This window comes from Cydia amplana, chromosome 11 (assembly GCF_948474715.1).
Source record: "Cydia amplana chromosome 11, ilCydAmpl1.1, whole genome shotgun sequence".
In the NCBI taxonomy this organism is placed as follows: Eukaryota; Metazoa; Arthropoda; class Insecta; order Lepidoptera; family Tortricidae; genus Cydia; species Cydia amplana.
This window is the reverse complement of record NC_086079.1, coordinates 11,039,816-11,059,863: the sequence shown is the minus strand read 5'-3', so window position 1 is coordinate 11,059,863 and position 20,048 is coordinate 11,039,816. Positions and strand designations below refer to the sequence as shown.

The following is a 20,048-nucleotide window of genomic DNA, read 5'->3' as shown; positions in this document are numbered from 1 at the left end:
GTTGTTGGGGAGGCGGGGGCGGATGGGTGCAATAAAAAGAAGGCGATGATACACTTAGAGTTTCGGCTTGTGTCTAATTTAAATTGAATTTAGCTTGAATAATGAAACGAGGAAATTGGATGGGTTTTTAGTTTGAGACGTGCTCGCGTAAATGAGATTTTTAACTAAGCGATTTGGAGATTGGAACGTTCGTGTTTTTTAATTAAAACGGAACTGCGGAAGCTATTTTTTTTAGAATAAAAATGTTACAATCTAAATTCCCGCTACCCTTTTGTTGAAATTATCACAACATGACTTCTAGTATTGTAATGAGGTTTTCTTAGTTATGTTTTTGCTTTACTCTCGAGATTAAATATTGTTTTATATGTATTACTGTCAAAAGTCGGAACATAAATTTAATGAGAACCTATACCTAAACAATTACCATAAATAAAATATTAGGTCCTCCCGTTTGTCATCTGGCTTTTTATAGGTACCTACCTACTCCAAAATACAAAGCTATATGTGTCAGCGGCATTTTTCGTTGTGGGTAGATACATACTTTAATACTTCCAACATGCAAATACGTCTCGTAAGCAGATTTTTTAAAATGTTACTTAATAGAAGTATTATACAATCTTTACCTAAACAAAGATTAGGTACATTTGTCTATGAATACAAGAGGACGAGACTTCACGGCTCACAAATTTCAGAGATTAGGGGAAGACCGAAATCTCGCATATTATGGATTATTTATAACAAGAAGGCTATCTTTTCGTTATTTATACTTATTCAAGTATTTTCTGTTTATTAATAAGACTTTAGTACAGTTAAACTATGAAAGTAACAGCCATAGAATAAATCTGTATTTTTTATGGGTGAAGCTAAAAGGTCAAGATGGATATAATTATGAAAAATTTAAAGAGGTAAATCTAAGGCCCACTTGCACCATCCCACTACCCGGGGTTAAGCGGTTAAACCGTTAACCCAGTGTCAAATTGTACTGGTAACCATGGTAACTTCAGATTTAACGTGTTAACTTCGGGTTAGTGTAATGGTGCAAGTGGCGCTAAGCAAAACTAGAATTACATTCTTTAGATCATAATTTTTATTTTTTATAAATACTAATTAAAAATCAAATACACCCGTTTAAATAGGATTAGGTAACTAGTTTCCAATCCTAGTACCATAATAATATCCCCTGAAGCAAGATTATTACAAGGAAATGACAGTTCAAATGAGATTTTCCTTCATGCTCTTTTTGCCAGCCGAGGGGCCACGGAAGTTGGACTATTGGTACCTATAACTCCTATAAGTGAACGTTTTTACTACCGTACATCTAGTTTCTACATAAAAACAAAAGCCTCGTAATCCCTTCAACTAATATAATATGTGGAAAGCGTTTCCTATCATAATAAAACTTGTTGTCCCCAGGCCACAGCATTCCTACAAGTGATTTGGCTTACGAGCGCTCCCATCAACTTGGGGAATGTCAACCGAGCCATTTCCCTTACAAAGCTCGCCGTACGTGTTTTCCTTACATTAACTACGTAACACTATCCCCCCAACCTCCCCCCCGCTAGTTCCGACATCCAATAAGAGGTGGCGCTGCGCGAAACTAGCGCCGCTCTCTTTCACGAGCAATTTACTCCTTACACTAATTAAAAGAGCGAGCGAGAGGCCACGCCCTCCCCAAGAACAAACAGAACGGGGGAACCCGGTGCGCCAATCAGAACGCTTGATTATTTGTAATTAGAACGCCGCGCTCTCTCTTGGTGTGAGATGACCAATGGGATTTCGTAGTTAACGGAATTATTTTTGTCTTCGGATGGAAATTCTAAACGTAATTATAAATTCTAGAGAGTGCGATCTCATTTGCCGTGAGTAGGTAATCAGGGTGACAAAAGGGCGTTTTGTTAAGAGGGTCGTTTTCTCTTTTTATCTAATGACTTTCCTTATAATGTAAAAATGATAAATATAGGTATCCATTGTCACCTTTCTGACCTTTGCCACATAATATATTTTACATACCTATATCATATAAAACAAAATGAACCCTTTTCTCAAAATTAGAACAGTACAGATTAAAAAAGAAATAAATGATATTTAATATTATTTGTACCTATAATATAACTCTTTCGCAAAATAACTTTAACATAAGTTTGTTAGTCAGTAAATATAGTACATAATAGTCTCGAAAAAATAACTTTTTACCCAAGCCAGCAAACATTTTATTTCCATTCCACAAAACCTTCCAACCAAGAAACTTATCAACATTTTGAAAAGACTCAGTAACTATACAAAAAGTCCGCATTGAAACAGCACAATCATTCACTAAGGGAGAAGTTCTGTCGGAAAATCTAGGAAGAATCAGGCCGGCCACAATGAACGGACCAACTTGGAGCGAGTTTGCATATAGAGATAAAAGTGGGAGAATATTAATGTGAATCGCCGACTCCCATTTGCCCCCCTCTCCCCTTGCCTCCTCGTGGGGAGGAGGGGGCACTTTCTTCCAGGGCGGACCACGGGACAGTCGTGATTTTAATTATATTGCGACGTGAGACCGGCGAGAGTTATGGCGACGTGGAAATTTCTCGTTTTATATAATATTAATTTATTTCTATTTATTACCTACCTATTGTTTTGTAAATGATTCTATCATTCTCAAGCTAAAGATAAAATGAGAATCCGTGTCACTGATAACTAGACACATTTTTGTCTTATACCGTTACGGGGTGAGTAGGTTTCGCGGGGAGAGGTGGGTTATGAATGGGGAGAGAAGGTTTGAGAGGGGGGTGAGAAAGGATTTTAAGGCTACTGCTACAAAAATAATGTATTCCAATTTAAAATGGAGCTATAGTAATACGCATAATAAAAAAAAATCGATCCAACAATCTTCCAATATCACCTTTGTATGAAAAGCCCTCTCACCCCAAATACGAGGCACTACGGGGTAAGGTGGGTTTTCCTCTTTATCGTCAAAGTTATGAAATGAAACTACCCAAAATAAAATAAAAACTAAAATACAAACGTCCGGAACACTTATTATATACACCATTCAGTTTTCATATGTAAAAATAAAATGTTATCGAGGTTTGAATTTCAGTTTTGACCCTACTCACCCCATTTTACGGTAATCATAAATTATAAGTCATATACTATTAAGTGTCATTTCATTGTCAATATATCACTTGTTTTCAAATGATGCAGGTAATTTAAGTCACCTACTTATCTAAAAATGCATGCACTTTAGCATGCATGTAATAAAAAAATCCCATATTGCTAATTACACTAGAGAAACACCTTCTTTAAGTAAATTATTGGGATTATTATTTAGGTACGAAAGCGGGACTTAATCATCGCATAGGTATACCTACTTAGGTTTTCAAGTTGATAAAGAAGACCAAGTGCGGGTAGATTGATGTCAACTTTAGCCAGTCGATCTTCCCCGAGACCAACGGGACAATGGCGTCTTCGAAGCTCCTGAGGTTCCTAATTTAAAAACTTAATTAGAGGTGGCTGGAAATAAGCGCTGGCTGGACGTCGTGATAACGGATATGGAAGAGAACAATCTCACACCTGAGGATGCCTAAGACCGGGCAAAGTGGAGAAGACTGACCAGGAAAGCGGACGCTGGCGGAAAAACGCTAGGTTGAAGAAGAGGAATTAGAGGTAGGTATACGCGATTAAGTCCCGTTTTAGTAAACAATGTGTACAAATCGTAAATGTTTAATTAAGTACTAATAGGTTTGACGCACTTCAATTCCAACTACTGTAGGTATTACTTATTGCTTATTACGTTAGACCCAAAATACACTTCTAAATTTTACTTACGCAAGTATGGACAAAGCTATTTTGTTAGAATGAGATAACGATATTAATCTGTCATTCTGTAGTATAGCTGTGTCCCTACTTACGTAAGCTAAACTTACAAGTGTATCTTGGGCCTTACGATATACAAAAAAAAAACATAAATCAAACATTCAATCTTAATTTCTAAACAGTAATAAATAACTTGGTATATAAGTAATGCGAGCATGTGTCATGGCAAAGAAAATACCACAACGGTGGTCCGACTTAACCCTTCCACAAGTAAATATTCAACTCGCATAAATTTTCTTTCACCAACTAAATGTCAATGTACACAAGGCCCCTTTTGTATCTAGTTCCATATGCCAGCATGCGATGGAAAGAAGTATGATAGGAATCTAGAGAACAGATAAAGTAAAAAATAGCAGCATCAGATACAAGACTAAAGTTCACGATATAAATAGAAAGATAAGAAGACAAAAATGGAAATGGGCGGGTCATATGGTTAGGGGAAAAGACAAATGGAGCAAACTCGTCACGCAATGGTACCCAAGAGATGGAAACAGAAAGGATACTAAACCAAAGAAAAGGTGGGATGACGACATAAGACAGGTTGCAGGAATAACTTGAGAATGGAGAAGATTGGAGGAGGCCTTTGCCACCTGGCAAACGGACACACAAAAATGGAAAAAAAGAGAAATATATGAATATGAATAAAAGAAAATGTGTAGTCCGACTAAAGGCTAAATATAAATATGTATCTAGTTACCCCCAAACATCGTTAGTTTTTGTCTTTCATATTCACTTATTCGGTTACTGTTACGGTACTTTCATATACACTTTCGTTATCTACTTATAGTTTTTGTTTAAATCTACTCGTACTTTAATGTCATAATTTAATAAAGCTTCAGGACTCAGGATGAATGGCCGTCTTTATGCATTTACTGTAATGTACCGAACTATAATTTTAGACCTAATTAAAGTCTATTTTTTTATTCGGTAGACTGAAATGACAGTTAATAGTATGGAATGACATTTCATGTTCATACTATTAACTGTCATTTCAGTCTACCGAATAAAAAAATAGACTTTAGATAAATTATTTTATAATAAATGTTTTGAAGTGTGCTCAGGTCTAGGGAATAGATATACCGCTGTACGGATATGATGGTCGTTCTTGTCTACGTGACAGCGTGATAAAACGGTGTCCGTCACTTTCTTTCCCACGGTGTTAAACAGTGACAGTTATTTTATCACGTGGATAAAGATGGATAAAGCTATCCATAATAGGCTGGCTGGATGCATCTTATAAAATTATTGTCTGAAAATAGGGTGTTATTATGTTGATTGATTAAATTATACCAATTATGTTTAAAAAAGTTTACAACGTAATTAAAAATCCTAAATTTTTTTTTCCTAAATATTTAACCGTTTCCCAAAAAATATTACTGTAACTAAAACTAAAATATATGTCCCTATGTGTTCCACTCCAGCTCAGGTAAACCTACGAGACTATAAATAATAATAATAATAAGGCGGAAGGCGGTGATCTTGGACACAGCGCGGATAGTCCGCCGGTTCCTCTCTCTGCAGCCCTGACCACCGGCAGCTTGGGTCTTGCCCCGCTGCTGGCGGCACCCTAGGTTAGGTTTTTTTTTTATAATATGTTTATAAGTATTTTGTATTGTTTTTGTAAGTGTTTTTGTATTTTATTTTTATATCCATATTGTAAAAAACCAACCTAAGAAGAGAAATAAATAAAAGAATAATAATAATATTTGCACCAAATAACCAAGACTTGAAGGAGCTACTGAACACCACCGAAGTCTTCAGTAGTGCCATCAACATGGAGTTTGGTGTCGATAAATGTGCGGTTATGCATGTACAGCGGGGGAGGGTTGTAAATTCAACAAATTTACAACCTTCTGAGACAATGTCTTTTAGATCTATCTCTGAATCAGAAACCTACAAATACCTTGGTATGTCACAATCGTTGGGTATTGAGGACGAGGGTATTAGACGGTCGGTGAAGGAGCGCTTTTTCAGTCGGCTCACAAAATTCCTTAACAGTCTTTTGTCAGGAGGCAACAAAGTGCGCGCCTTCAACGCCTGGGTAATGCCCCTACTCACATACTCCTTTGGCATACTAAGGTGGACTCAGACCGAGCTGGACGCCCTGGATCGGAGGGTCCGATCACTGCTCACCGCACATCGCATGCTACACCCACGCTCGTCGGTTATGAGATTGTACATCCCACGGAAATGTGGAGGCCGAGGCTTCTTAAACGCCAAGGATCTCCACAACCGCGAGGTGTACAATCTCAGGAATTATTTCCTTAACAACGAGTGTGGGATGCATCGTGATGTGGTGGCAGTAGACAGGAACCTCACGCCGCTCTCCTTGGCAAACGAGAACTGGCGCAAACCTGTGGTACTAAGTACTGCGGATCGCAAGGCGGCATGGGAGAGTAAGGTGCTACACGGGCGGTTCTACAAGGCCCTCACGGTCATCGGTCGGCGGTGATCTTGGACACGGCGCGGATAGTCCGCCGGTTCCTCTCTCTGCGGCCCTGACCACCGGTAGCTTGGGCCCTGCCCCGCTGCCGGCGGCATCCTAGGTTAGGTTTTTTATAATGTGTTTATATGTATTTTTTATTGTTTTGTAAGTGTTTTTATATTTTACTTTTATATTCATATTATAAATAACCTAACGTAAGAGGAAAAATAAATAAAGGGATAATAATAAAAATCTTTATTTCGAAGCACATGACACATGGCACATGATGATGAGTAAATAACATTCTTCCAAAAATAATTGCAAAATCTAAATTGTCTTCTAAATTTCGCACGAACCATCCCGAACGCATTCAACCCGTTAAACAAAAATGCCGACCCACACACACACGCCCAACACATATGCACATATGTAAATACGTAACCGTTAAGCTAAGGATGTGTGATGCTGAGTCTCATTATCGACCTAGGGTCATGGCGCATGCTCGCGGGCTAACGAACGCCTATAGCGACAACGGTTCATCGCTGTAATTGAGTTACCACTTTATACGTAGCAATTTTGTTTTTAGGGTTCCATTTTTAAATTTTGGAAGTGTCACGGCTGGATGTGATTTGGCGTAACTTCCAGAACAGTAATTAATTGGCTACTTTCCTACTAGTCAAATCAGCTTCTTTTTTAGAACTGTCAAAACCATTTTCTCATATGAAAACGTGTGTAGTAACGTCACGGTCAACTCACCTACTTTTTATATATCAATTCAATTTATTAAATTAGTATTTAAAAATAAATAAATAAATATATATAGGACATTTTTACACAAATTGACTAAGCCCCACGGTAAGCTCAAGAAAGCTTGTGTTGTGGGTACTCAGACAACGATATATATAATTATACAAATACATAAATACATAGAAAACAACCATGACTCAGGAACAAATATCTGTGCTCATCACACAAATAAATGCCCTTAATGGGATTCGAACCCAGGACCGCGGCTTCACAGGCAGGGTCACTACCCACTAGGCCAGACCAGTCGTCAAAAATAACTGCTACCTATGTTTTTCTAATAATTAACTGGTGCTTTATTTCGTGCAGGGTGTGAAATAATTTATTTTAAGTAGAGGAAAGTACCTACCCAATTGTAAGATTCACCAAGACTGAAACGTAGGTACAACTAACGTAGGTAAAAGGTGACTTAAGAAAATATTTATAGCTGGTCAACCAAATCTTGCCAGTAAAAAAAGGCGCGAAATTCAAATTTTCTATGGGACGATATCCCTTCGCGCCTACATTTTTCAAATTTGCCGCCTTTTTCTACCTGGTTGACCAAGTATATTGTCGTTAGCGAACGCAAGCATAAATGAATTACCTGTTTACAGTGTGTATCTTTTAGAATATTTTGTTTTCTGTTTTTTGAAAAGAACTTAAGTCAAGGACAAGGATGCGACTTTATGCTAGGTCTAAACACATGAAAAAAAACTTATACACACTGAACCAATTCTTAAGAACTTACATAAGTACATAACATATTCATGCACTGTGAAATCGTCACGACAACCTGAAACCCAATATCATTTAGTGTCAAATACTTGTACATTAAAAAGCGGCCAAGTGCGAGTCGGACTCGCCCATGAAGGGTTCCGTATTTAGGGGATTTATGACGTATTCAATTTAAAGTACTTACTAGATCTCGTTCAAACCAATTTTCGGTGGAAGTTTGCATCGTAATGGACATCATATATTTTTTTTATTTTATCATTCTCTTACTTTAGAAGTTACAGGGGGGGGGGACACAATTTACCACTTTGGAAGTGTCTCTCGCGCAAACTATTCAGTTTAGAAAAAAATGATATAAGTAACCTCAATATAATTTTTGAAGACCTATCCATAGATACCCCACACGTATGGCTTTGAGGAAAAAAAATGTTGAGTTTCAGTTCTAAGTATGGGGAACCCCCAAAATTTATTGTTTTTTTTCTATTTTTGTGTGAAAATCTTAATGCGGTTCACAGAATACATCTACGTACCAAGTTTCAACAGTATAGTTCTTATAGTTTCGGAAAAAATTGGCTGTGACATACGGACGGACAGACAGACAGACATGACGAATCCATAAGGGTTCCGTTTTTTGCCATTTGGCTACGGAACCCTAAAAATGTCATCACTAATAACAACCCATCCCAACGAGTGTTATTTCAAAGCGTCAATTTAATATTTTGTTAATTGTACGGAACCCCTCCCGTCGTATATCGAGTGTACTTCTCGGGCTTTTCTCTTAGAATCGAGTCGAACGCTAATTGGGGCCAAATTTTTTGCCTTTTCTCGAACAAATATTGGATTAGGCGCATAATTTGGGTCAAATAGACAAGTCCTTGAAGGCTTTTGATGGAATTTTCTTGAGTTATGTTTCTAAGTTAATTGCTCTCTGAAATTACGTCTTTCGTACTCGTGTATTAAGTTAAAATATGATGAATAATTTCAGTTTTTGTATTTACCGCTAATCTCATTTTGTACAAAAGATTATTTTATGTTAATAATGGAGTTGCTGGTTTAAAGGGTTTCTTTCTTTAATCTATATATATAAATGCAAGTGTCCTGACTGACTGACTGACTGACTGATTCATCAACGCAGAGCCGAAACTACAAAAGCTAGAAAGTTGAAATTTGCACACTAGGTTGCATTTGTAAAGTGTACAAGAGATAAGAAGCGATTTTGAAAAATTCAACCCCTAAGGGGGTTAAAAAGGGGATGAAAGGTTGTATGGGGTTCAAGTTTTAGTTTAAGCTAGAAATGTGAAACTTTGTGAAAATGTATTATATTAAAAAACAAGAAAACTAATTTCAGCGTTTTCGAAAATTCATCCCCCAAGGTGGTGAAAAAGGGGTTGAAAGTTTGTATGGAGATCAAATATTTTTGTGAGTGTGTGACTTTAAACTTTGTATATGGGTATATTATTATAAGAGAGGAAAAGTAATTTCAGCGTTTTTGAAAATTCATCCCCTAACAGGGTTAAAAAGGGGTTGAAAGTTTGAATCCATTACAAATGCTTTGAAACTTCTTAGAAAGGCATAATAGCCGATTACAAAAAAAAGTAATTGCGACGTTTTAGGAAATTTACCCCCTAAGGGGGTAAAAAAGGGGATAAAACTTTGTCTTGGGGTGCAAATTTTATTTTAAGCTAGGACCTTGAAACTTTGCAAAAAGGTATTAAATTAAAAAAAAAGAAAACTAATTTCAGCGTTTTTAAAAATTCATCCCCCGAGGTGGTGAAAAAGGGGTTGAAAGTTTGTACGGAGATCAAATATTATTGAGAGTGCGGGACTTGAGTCTTTGTATAAAGGCATATTATTAAAACTCAAGAAAAGTAATTTCAGCGTTTTTAAAAATTCATCCCTTAAAAGGGTTAAAAAGGGGATGAAAAGTTGTATGGGGTTCAAGATTTATTTTAAGCTAGGAATTTGAAACTTTGTAAAAATGTATTATATTAAAAAATAAGAAAACTAATTTCAGCGTTTTCGAAAATTCATCCCCCAAGGTGGTGAAAAAGGGGTTGAAAGTTTGTATGGAGATCAAATATTTTTGTGAGTGTGTGACTTTAAACTTTGTATATGGGTATATTATTATAAGACAGGAAAAGTAGATTCAGCGTTTTTGAAAATTCATCCCCTAACAGGGTTAAAAACGGGTTGAAAGTTTGAATCCATTACAAATGCTTTGAAACTTCTTAGAAAGGCATAATAGCCGATTACAAGAAAAAGTAATTGCGACGTTTTAGGAAATTCAACCCTTAAGGGGGTAAAAAAGGGGATGAAACTTTGTCTTGGGGTGCAAATTTTATTTGAAGCTAGGACCTTGAAACTTTGCAAAAAGGTATTAAAGTAAAAAACAAGAAAACTAATTTCAGCGTTTTTAAAAATTCATCCCCCGAGGTGGTGAAAAAGGGGTTGAAAGTTTGTACGGAGATCAAATATTATTGAGAGTCGACTTGAGTCTTTGTATAAAGCCATATTATTAAAACTCAAGAAAAGTAATTTCAGCGTTTTTAAAAATTCATCCCTTAAAAGGGTTAAAAAGGGGATGAAATGTTGTATGGGGTTCAAGATTTATTTTAAGCTAGGAATTTGAAACTCTGTAAAAATGTATTATATTAAAAAATAAGAAAACTAATTTCAGCGTTTTCGAAAATTCATCCCCCAAGGTGGTGAAAAAGGGGTTGAAAATTTGTATGGAGATCAAATATTTTTGTGAGTGTGTGACTTTAAACTTTGTATGTGGGTATATTACTATAAGACAGGAAAAGCAATTTCAGCGTTTTTGAAAATTCATCCCCTAACAGGGTTAAAAAGGGGTTGAAAGTTTGAATCCATTACAAATGCTTTGAAACTTCTTAGAAAGGCATAATAGCCGATTACAAAAAAAAAGTAATTGCGACGTTTTAGGAAATTTACCCCCTAAGGGGGTAAAAAAGGGGATAAAACTTTGTCTTGGGGTGCAAATTTTATTTTAAGCTAGGACCTTGAAACTTTGCAAAAAGGTATTGACTTAAAAAAAAAGAAAACTAATTTCAGCGTTTTTAAAAATTCATCCCCCGAGGTGGTGAAAAAGGGGTTGAAAGTTTGTACGGAGATCAAATATTATTGAGAGTGCGGGACTTGAGTCATTGTATAAAGCCATATTATTAAAACTCAAGAAAAGTAATTTCAGCGTTTTTAAAAATTCATCCCTTAAAAGGGTTAAAAAGGGGATGAAAGGTTGTATGGGGTTCAAGATTTATTTTAAGCTAGGAATTTGAAACTCTGTAAAATGTATTATATTAAAAAATAAGAAAACCAATTTCAGCGTTTTCGAAAATTCATCCCCCAAGGTGGTGAAAAAGGGGTTGAACGTTTGTATGGAGATCAAATATTTTTGTGAGTGTGTGACTTTAAACTTTGTATATGGGTATATTATTATAAGACAGGAAAAGTAGATTCAGCGTTTTTGAAAATTCATCCCCTAACAGGGTTAAAAAGGGGTTGAAAGTTTGAATCCATTACAAATGCTTTGAAACTTTTTAGAAAGGCATAATAGCCGATTTCAACAAAAAAGAAATTGCGACGTTTTAGGAAATTCAACCCCTAATGGGGTAAAAAAGGGGATGAAACTTTGTCTTGGGGTGCAAATTTTATTTTAAGCTAAGACCTTGAAACTTCGCAAAAAGGTATTAAATTAAAAAACAACAAAACAAATTTCAGTGTTTTTAAAAATTTATCCCCCGAGTTGGTGAAAAAGGGGTTGAAAGTTTGTACGGAGATCAAATATTTTTTAGATTGCGGGACTTGAATCTTTGTATAAAGCCATATTATTAATTCTCAAGAAAAGTAATTTCAGCGTTTTCAAAAATTCATCCCTTAAAAGGGTTAAAAAGGGGTTGAAAGATTGTATAGGGTTTATATTTTATTTTAACCTACGAATTTGTAACTTCGAAAAAAGTTATTTCATTAAAAGAGAAGAAAACTATTGTTAGCGTTTTTCAAAATTCAGCATTTAAGGTGGTGAAAAGGGGGTTGAAAATTTGTATGGAGGTCAATATTTTTTGTAAGTACGGGACTTGAATCTTTGTATAATGACATATTATTAGAATACGAGAAAAGTAATTTCAGCGTTTTTTAAAATTCATACCCTATAAGGGTCCAAAAGGGGTTGAAAGTTTGTATAGGGTTCAAATTTTATTTAAAGCTAGGAACTTGAAACTTCGTAAAAAGGTATTTTATTAAAAAACAAAAAACCTATTCAGCGTTTTTAAAAATTCATCCCCCGAGGAGGTGAAAAAGGGGTTGAAAGTTTGTATGGAGATCAATATTTTTTGTAAGTACGGGACTTGAATCTTTGTATAATGACATATTATTAGAATACGAGAAAAGTAATTTCAGCGTTTTTAAAAATTCATACCCTATAAGGGTTTTTGAGAGTGAGAGACTTAAATCTTTGTATAAAGCCATAGTATTAGAACACAAGACCACTTATTTCAGCGTTTTTAAAAATTCATCCCATAACAGGGTTAAAAAGGGGTTGAAAGATTGTATAGGTTATAATTTTATTTAAAGCTAGGAACTTGAAGCTTCGTAAAAAGGTATTTTATTAAGAGAAAAGAAAACTAATTTCAGAGTTTTTGATAATTCATCCCCCAAGGTGGTGAAGGGGGTCGAAAATTTGTATGGAACCCAAATATTTATCGGAGTGCGGGACTTGAATCGTTGTATAAAGGCATATTATTACAATACAAGAAAAGTGATTCAAGCGTTTTTAAAAATTCATCGCCTAAAAGTTTAAACAGGGGTTGAGAGTTGGCAGGGGGTTCAAATTTTATTTAAAGCTAGGAACTTCAAACTTCGTAAATAGGTAGTTAGGTAGTAGGTTTTATTAAATAGTGGACTTGAAAATCTTCTGGGGGTTGAGAGAGATTATATCGAGATTATCGAGAACAATTTTATTCAGTTAGGGGCTTGAAACTTCGTAGCCAGGTTGTGAAAGACAAATCTCATGCGTTGTATAATAATTAACAAATGATTAACCGTCCCTACTGCTATCTTTTGCTGCATAATGTTCTAAGCTAATGTAGAATTTATAACCACCAACATAGAGAAAAAAATACATTGAGTGCTCACTCCATACGGATGTATGGACTGATGTATGGATTTTTTAACTGATGTTCAGACTATTAATTTCAGTGTCTATATCTAGCATCGAGTAGCGGAACTATCAGTACTGCTACTTGACAATAGATGTAGCACCGACCGGAAAGTCTTATCTCAATAGCATAAGACTTTCCGGTCGGTGCTACATCTATTGTCAAGTAGCAGTACTGATAGTTCCGCTACTCGATGCTAGATGCTAATAGTCTTTATCGTACTAAAACTGATGTATGGAGTGAGCACTCTATGTATTTTTTCTCTATGCTACCAATATCCACGCGTACGAAGTCGCGGGCAACAGCTAGTATTATTATAATCCTTTGTTAAACATTTTTTAATCGTAACAGTGTAAGAGGTAGGTAGTCATTACAATGTAATAATAATGTTTCAAAATGAACATGGACCAGTTCACTTTAGGGTTCGGAAGTCTACAAACTATATAGACATACTAGTTTTACTAAAAGGTATATATATCAGTTTATCTGACCTTCGATCCACGGCCTAGCTATTAGTAGCCCAGAGCATGATGTAAATTAATTACACCGAATGTACCGGTTTTAAACTAACAAAAATGGTATTCAGAGCTATATTTAAAAATCAGAATGGTTTACCAATTGCAAATAAATACAAATTGATATCATTATAGGAGAAATTAGTTTACTTACAGAAATAAATCCGAGTTTTTCTTAATTGTATGAGTAACGTTGCCCAAGTAAGCAAATAAAAAGTGTTCACATAATAATATGAGTAATATGCATATGATTCTAAATTTTAAGACGAGACCGTCTTATCGTTAGTCATAACTAAAGTAGCAAAATATGGGAGTAAGTATGAAAATATACTGACGCTGCTATAAGTACAACATTTCCCCAAGTAGCTTGTTCAGTAGACTGTTAATAAATCTGCAAAACACAGGCCGACGAATAAAGGATCTTGATAGTTTTAAGGCGCCGTGAGTTCAGCTTCTTTTCTCACTCTCATTGAGCGTCAGCGTGAGCGGGAGGGCTGTGTGAAGCCCGGGATCGCGGATATCATAATTTTTGAATTGTTAATTTAACAATAATGCGTCATATTGACATCAAAATGTAAGTTTGAATTCGGCTTATGGTGCTACGCCGAGTTATCTCTACCTACTTTCCGAGATTATACACTGCTATGTACCTATACTACGCGTAGCATAGGTTCGACTCGTGTTGGTCCTATTATTAATGATAGTCATGAGTACCTATTATCACAAAATTAATCAAAAGCGTAAATTAACTTGAACAATTAAAAACTCATTATCTGAAAGGATCGCTAAGTGTATTTTTTTGGTCGAGTCTTACTTACATAAATAAGATTGACCTACCAATAGAAAGACAACCTTGCAAGGTTACAAATTCGCGTTTTGTTGACGAAACATTTATCCCTTTTACTTTTACGTAATTAAATTTAGTTAGAAAAGAACGCGAATATTACAATCGAAAACATTTTTTTAGAACCACAGAAACCATTAGAGATAGACATCTTGGCAATAAAAGTAATTATTCTTCGAATTCTACAGTCTACGATTCCGCAATTTATCTAAGAAATAACGAGAGTTTTTGTTCACTAATGAACAGCGCAGCTCAAGCATTCTGAGTCGCAGTAAATTACTCCTTTCCTTACCTTAGGTATATACTAAGGCGGGGGGGTGGGGGGTTGTTCGTTTGTTGACCACCGCGATAGCACATTGTGGATACGAATTTAGAATAATACCTATAATACCTATTAGGTATTGGCTATAAGTATTTATCATCCCAAAAATGCTAGCCGTCAAGACTTGAGAATTGTTATTCTGTCTTCTGTCTTTTTGTTACTATAGTACCTACTGTACAGAAATAAACTTGATATTTTACGTATACAGAAAGATTTAAATCTCGTGCTCTATACAAAAGCTACATTATTTTGGGAAATCAATCACATGTGTTAAAATTACACTAAGCCACTTCCAGCCGTAGTTTGGAGGAGATTTTAATTTGGACACTAGACTACATAAATTTAGTATAAAATCGAGACGAAAATTTTACCATGTCAAATAAAATGTTATCAAAGCTTATTTAGCCACGGTAACATGTAATGTAATAAAGATTCTCTCATTTATAATACAAGAAGAAAGGATTTGATAATACGTATTAAATAGCAGTCGTAGCAGCTGAGAGATAATTTATCAGCAAATCCTTAAAGGTTTGTTTTACCGTAAAATTCTAATTTCTTGCGTCGTATCCTCGCTATTCCTTTACAAAGGGGGGTCGCCCGGGACCGAGGGAGGTCGGGGAAGCTGCGGAGGTCGCGTCGAGTGGTGCAAATTAATCTCCATACGTTGTACAACTATAGCTCTCTGGCCTCGCCCGCCTCAAGCAAATACATGTAAAAACTTGTACACCTTATTCCATTGTTATAAGGCGAAAACTGTTTACATATCTTTGACGTTTACTTTACAACTATGGCGCTTTGGCCCCGCTCGCCTCTCGCTTTGTGCAGGACATAATTGGGCTAGAAAATTGAGATTCGGTGTATCATGGCAATGGTAGTTGATTTTGCAATAAGCATTGTAAGTTTTAGTCTCTCACAGGTCACATGAAGCGATGTGTAGCTAAATGCAAACGAAACGTTCCCAACCAGGTGATGTGCTAGTGCATTTGATTCAGGGGATTTTGGGATTCTCGGTCTTAAAGCCCCAATCCCAAAATCCCCTGAATCAAATGCACTAGCACATCACCTGATTGGGAACGTTTTGTCGGATTGCATAATGCCCGATAGTTATGAGGATTCTCTGTTCCCAAGTAATTTGATAGAAGGAGAAAATTCAAAAAATTAGCGACTTCTAAATATTTCCGGGTGCCTACCGCGAAAACCGAAATTCGCACATTGCGGGGACTCCAATGAAGGCGTAATTAGAGAGACAGAGACAGATGCCCGCAATTTGCGAACTTCGATTTTCGCGGTTATAGCCCTGGACCGAGATAATGATAACGAATAGCGGTCACCCATCAGGCCGCTGCTAATTCGCTCGTTAACAGGCGCGCTTATGGCATGCAAAGCTCACGTCCAAACAACTATTAGTCTTGGACACTGGTAGGGTAGTATGGCAGTGGACTTTGAAGAGTTTGTTTTATCTTTAAAAATACATGATTAAGGAATAGAGAGTCATTATATGTAAAAAAAATATTACTAATTTTATCTACTCATACAATCATATACCTACACGTAACATAAAAAGGTGAAACAAACACAGTAAAAGTTACAAATCGTAAATATCTATTATTTATCTTCTTGCCTTAACAAGACAAAGATAAACATTAATGTAATAAGTTTATTTGTATACATGGTCCTTATATGTAACTCTACTTACATTGTTTTATGGTAAAAAACCAAAGACAAGCAAGTATTATCTGACCTCATATTAGTGGGAACACTGGGAACCGTATCACGCTGGGTCAATAATAATTTATTAAACCATAATATGCCGCAGCTACACACCGCAGGCGTATAATGCACGTGATACCTATAGTAACCGTCACATTTTAACACGGTACGATTGAAAGAGACAGAAAGTATCATTACCACGCTGTCATGTAGATAACTTTGTCTATCATAATCGAATTTAAACTGTTGTGAGATATACTAACATTGAATAATTTGTCATTGTGTAATTTGTTTGTTTGTGTTTTTTTGTGTTGTGTGTGTTTGTTTTGTTTTGTTTTTGTCTACCAATGTTCGTACTAGAGTCTGATGTGCGGAAAGAGAAAAGTCGTAGAATGTATTAGACTCCATACATTTCACGACTCTTCTCTTTCCGCACAGACTCTAGTGTACTTTAAATTCATATTTTGTTCGTCATTATCTACTTTTTATGCTATTAGAGGTAAATACTTAAGTATAAAAATTCGCCTAATAAATATAAAAAGCAACCTAGAGATCGCTAGCTTTTTATAGGATACTTAATCAAACATTAAATTTCATGGTAAATGAAAAGCCGTCTCCACACCGCACACTCCAGTAGCTGTGTGGAGCAAGGGGCGGTGTCCACCACGACCGCGACATTGATGTATCATGTCGGCTCAGCGCGGCCTCGTCTGTCCACTACCTAATCTCCATACATTATTACACTGGCTATTGCTCAAATAAATGGTACACGAGTCTTAAATTTTGACGTTAACATTTAGGGGTTTACAGCTGGGTTTTACGTGTGTTTTATGTTGAGGATTTTATTTTCTTACACTTAATGTTCGAAGAGCGCTCTGGAAAATTTAGATGCTTTGAAACATAATTTAAGTAACAACGAATATTTTGTCTTATACAAAGCTAATAATTGTGATTAACTTGTAGGTTCGTTAAATTGGTGGCAATTTAAATGCTCTACGAAATAGAAGTTACATATCTATTGCTATTGTGAATTTTTAGAGCAAATAGTGAAATAGAAAGATACAAGATAAAGTTTATCTTAAATAGCAATGACATTTAACCAAATGGCATTTAATGCCATTTATAATATAAATATCACTTTTGACAAGACGCCATTAATCGTGTCAGTTAAGGACAATATCGGATCGGTTAGCTTACCTATGAACCGATTGCAGACAAATAAGAGTCAAATTAACAACATAACTAATTTAAGAGTAAAGTTTTTGAGAAAATATAAAGGCAGACAAGTTACATTCACATTTATAATATTAATATTGCATTATTAAATAGGGCATTATGTCTGTATACTTTGAAACTGGAGATATATTATGTACCTACTTGTTAAAAAATAGAAGATACATATCTGACATGACTAATGAACTACTAGAACCTATACATAAAATAGTGAAGTTTAATATAGCATTATTTAATTTATTACCGCCATTTTCTAGTCTCTACTTCCATTACCCCCAGTTTTTTTCTAACACCTGATATGCAGGAAAAAGGCTAAATTTAACACGTTATTTTTTATGAAATCGTCATGACACAGTATAAAGTAAAATGGCATTTGTAATCTATCTCTTTTAAACTTTTGATCGTTTCCGCCAGTCTTCAAATGTAATAAATGTGTTAATGTATTGTTGGATGAAGTCTTGCGAGTCTCAACATTTTCTTGTTTCAAGTAGGTATTCTCAACATCATCTCAACAGGCATCAATGCCTCAATATTCTAACCTCTTAGGAATATAGTTGTATCGATATCCTAAACGCCAAGCTCCAACGACACCAGGGCTCTCTGTAAGCGCTTTATTAATAAAAACACCTCGACAACTCATGCATGTCTGAAAGCTGCGGGGGCGGGCGATGCTTATGAAGCCCTGGAAGAGACAAGCGAAGATAAATAATCTCAAAGAAACCCGTTTTCTACCCTACCTATGTATTATCTACCCCTTTACCTATGTATTAAGATTGTTATAATAAATGCTTGACTATGATCTCAAAGAGGGGTTCTGTAAATACCTAAAGCTGTGAGTTTACGTACTTATGTGTTACGTATTTGTTATTGACATCACAATTCGTGATGTCAGTGCACGTTCGAATTAGCCTGTTACATGAGCATGCCAAATTAAAGGCCAATCAGACATCGAAAACTGGTTGAAATCTTGTCTCAAAATTTGATCCACATATTTATCATAGGTACTGAACTGACTAACACCTGCATACATCTGCTAAGAAATTCAAAGGTGTATGTGAAGTCCCCAGTCCTCATTGGGCTAGCGTGGGGACTATAGCCCAAGCTCTCTCGCGCAAGAGTGGAGGCCTGTGTATATAGGCTGAAATTATTATTATTATTACTAACTAACATGGCAACTTATTTATCAGACGGGCATGAGCAATATGGATTCAAGTTTTACTAAAGCGTTTATTTTCATTATATGTGTGAGTGTGTTCTTTTAAATCATGACGTTACTGTTACTGTTTGACCTCGCCTGGGATTTGTTTCATCTTGAGGTGTCAATGCTGGAGCTGGAAGTGCATTTAAGCTGCACAACATGTATGTGCCAGAAAATTGCGAAACTACGTCCAGTACTCGGATTTATATTTACTCTGATGCTTCTTATAACTTTAGTTCGTCGGCAAAGCGCACACAGCAATGTTTTCATTCGATCAGGGGATCCTGCCTCTGAGATGAAGTTTGGTATTAGAAACGCAGCATCCGAGACTATTTTCAGTTTTGTTTGTTAACTCTTTTTCTTCGATAAGTGTCTCAAGTGGAGAGATAGTTTATTGAATTGAACAATATTTTTGCTGGTGGGAAGAACGTTTAATAAATACATGCTCAATAACATAGGTAAGCACACAAAACTGTTTAAAAATCCTGGAATATGGACAGAAGGATGGACGTACACAGGTTTTGCAAACGAGTCAAAAAACACTTAAAATATTTAGAATAGTAGTTTTTGAAAATATTTTATGTAGATACCACAGGCAGATAAATAGAAACAAAGATGCGGTGCCTAGAGATTGTTAATTAATAGCAACATATCACATTGTCAACCGAGAAATATTTGATTCTGAAAAATGATCGTCACGACTGATATTACAGTTTCTGAATATAAATTTACTCCTACCACAACACACACACACACACACACACACACACACACACACACACACACACACACACAAGCACATATGAATCCATTCCTCATGAGAAGACACGTGAAACCCAAAACCGTTTCTTTGTTCGGAATTTAGATTCCCGCAACTATCCTCACGTACAGAGGTATAAAGCAGTGGTTCCCAAACTCTGCTCTGTGCACAGGTGGTCTATGGAAGTTTTTTGTGGATCGGGGTAAGTATAGAAACACAATTACTTAATTACTTATTTATAGTAACTCGAAAGTCTGAGTTGCCTTGCAAAATATTCATTAATCGTAAGTTTTCGACGATCCAAGTATAACCAGTTTCCATTCTTTCTTTCTACAATAGGTATCAACTATGAAACCACGACAATGGTCCGCTATTAGTTCATTCTATCATTTCTGCCTGACATACTGACCGAGTCCGCGTTACTTAAGGTTCCTATTAAATAAGAATAGGTTTTAAATATTCCTATAAAGACTTAATTTCTTTATGCATCC

The 20,048-nt window shown here is 35.9% G+C and overlaps 1 long non-coding RNA gene across 1 annotated transcript in view; it reads right to left on the bottom strand.

Moving 5' to 3' along the window:
• The window catches only part of LOC134652139 (uncharacterized), a 78,542-nt gene extending 71,274 nt beyond the window's left edge, over nucleotides 1-7,268 (bottom strand). The window contains exon 1 of the long non-coding RNA XR_010097163.1: nucleotides 7,225-7,268. This is a non-coding gene — a long non-coding RNA (uncharacterized LOC134652139). The remainder of the gene's footprint in view (nucleotides 1-7,224) is intronic.
• Nucleotides 7,269-20,048: the final 12,780 nt, after the last annotated feature.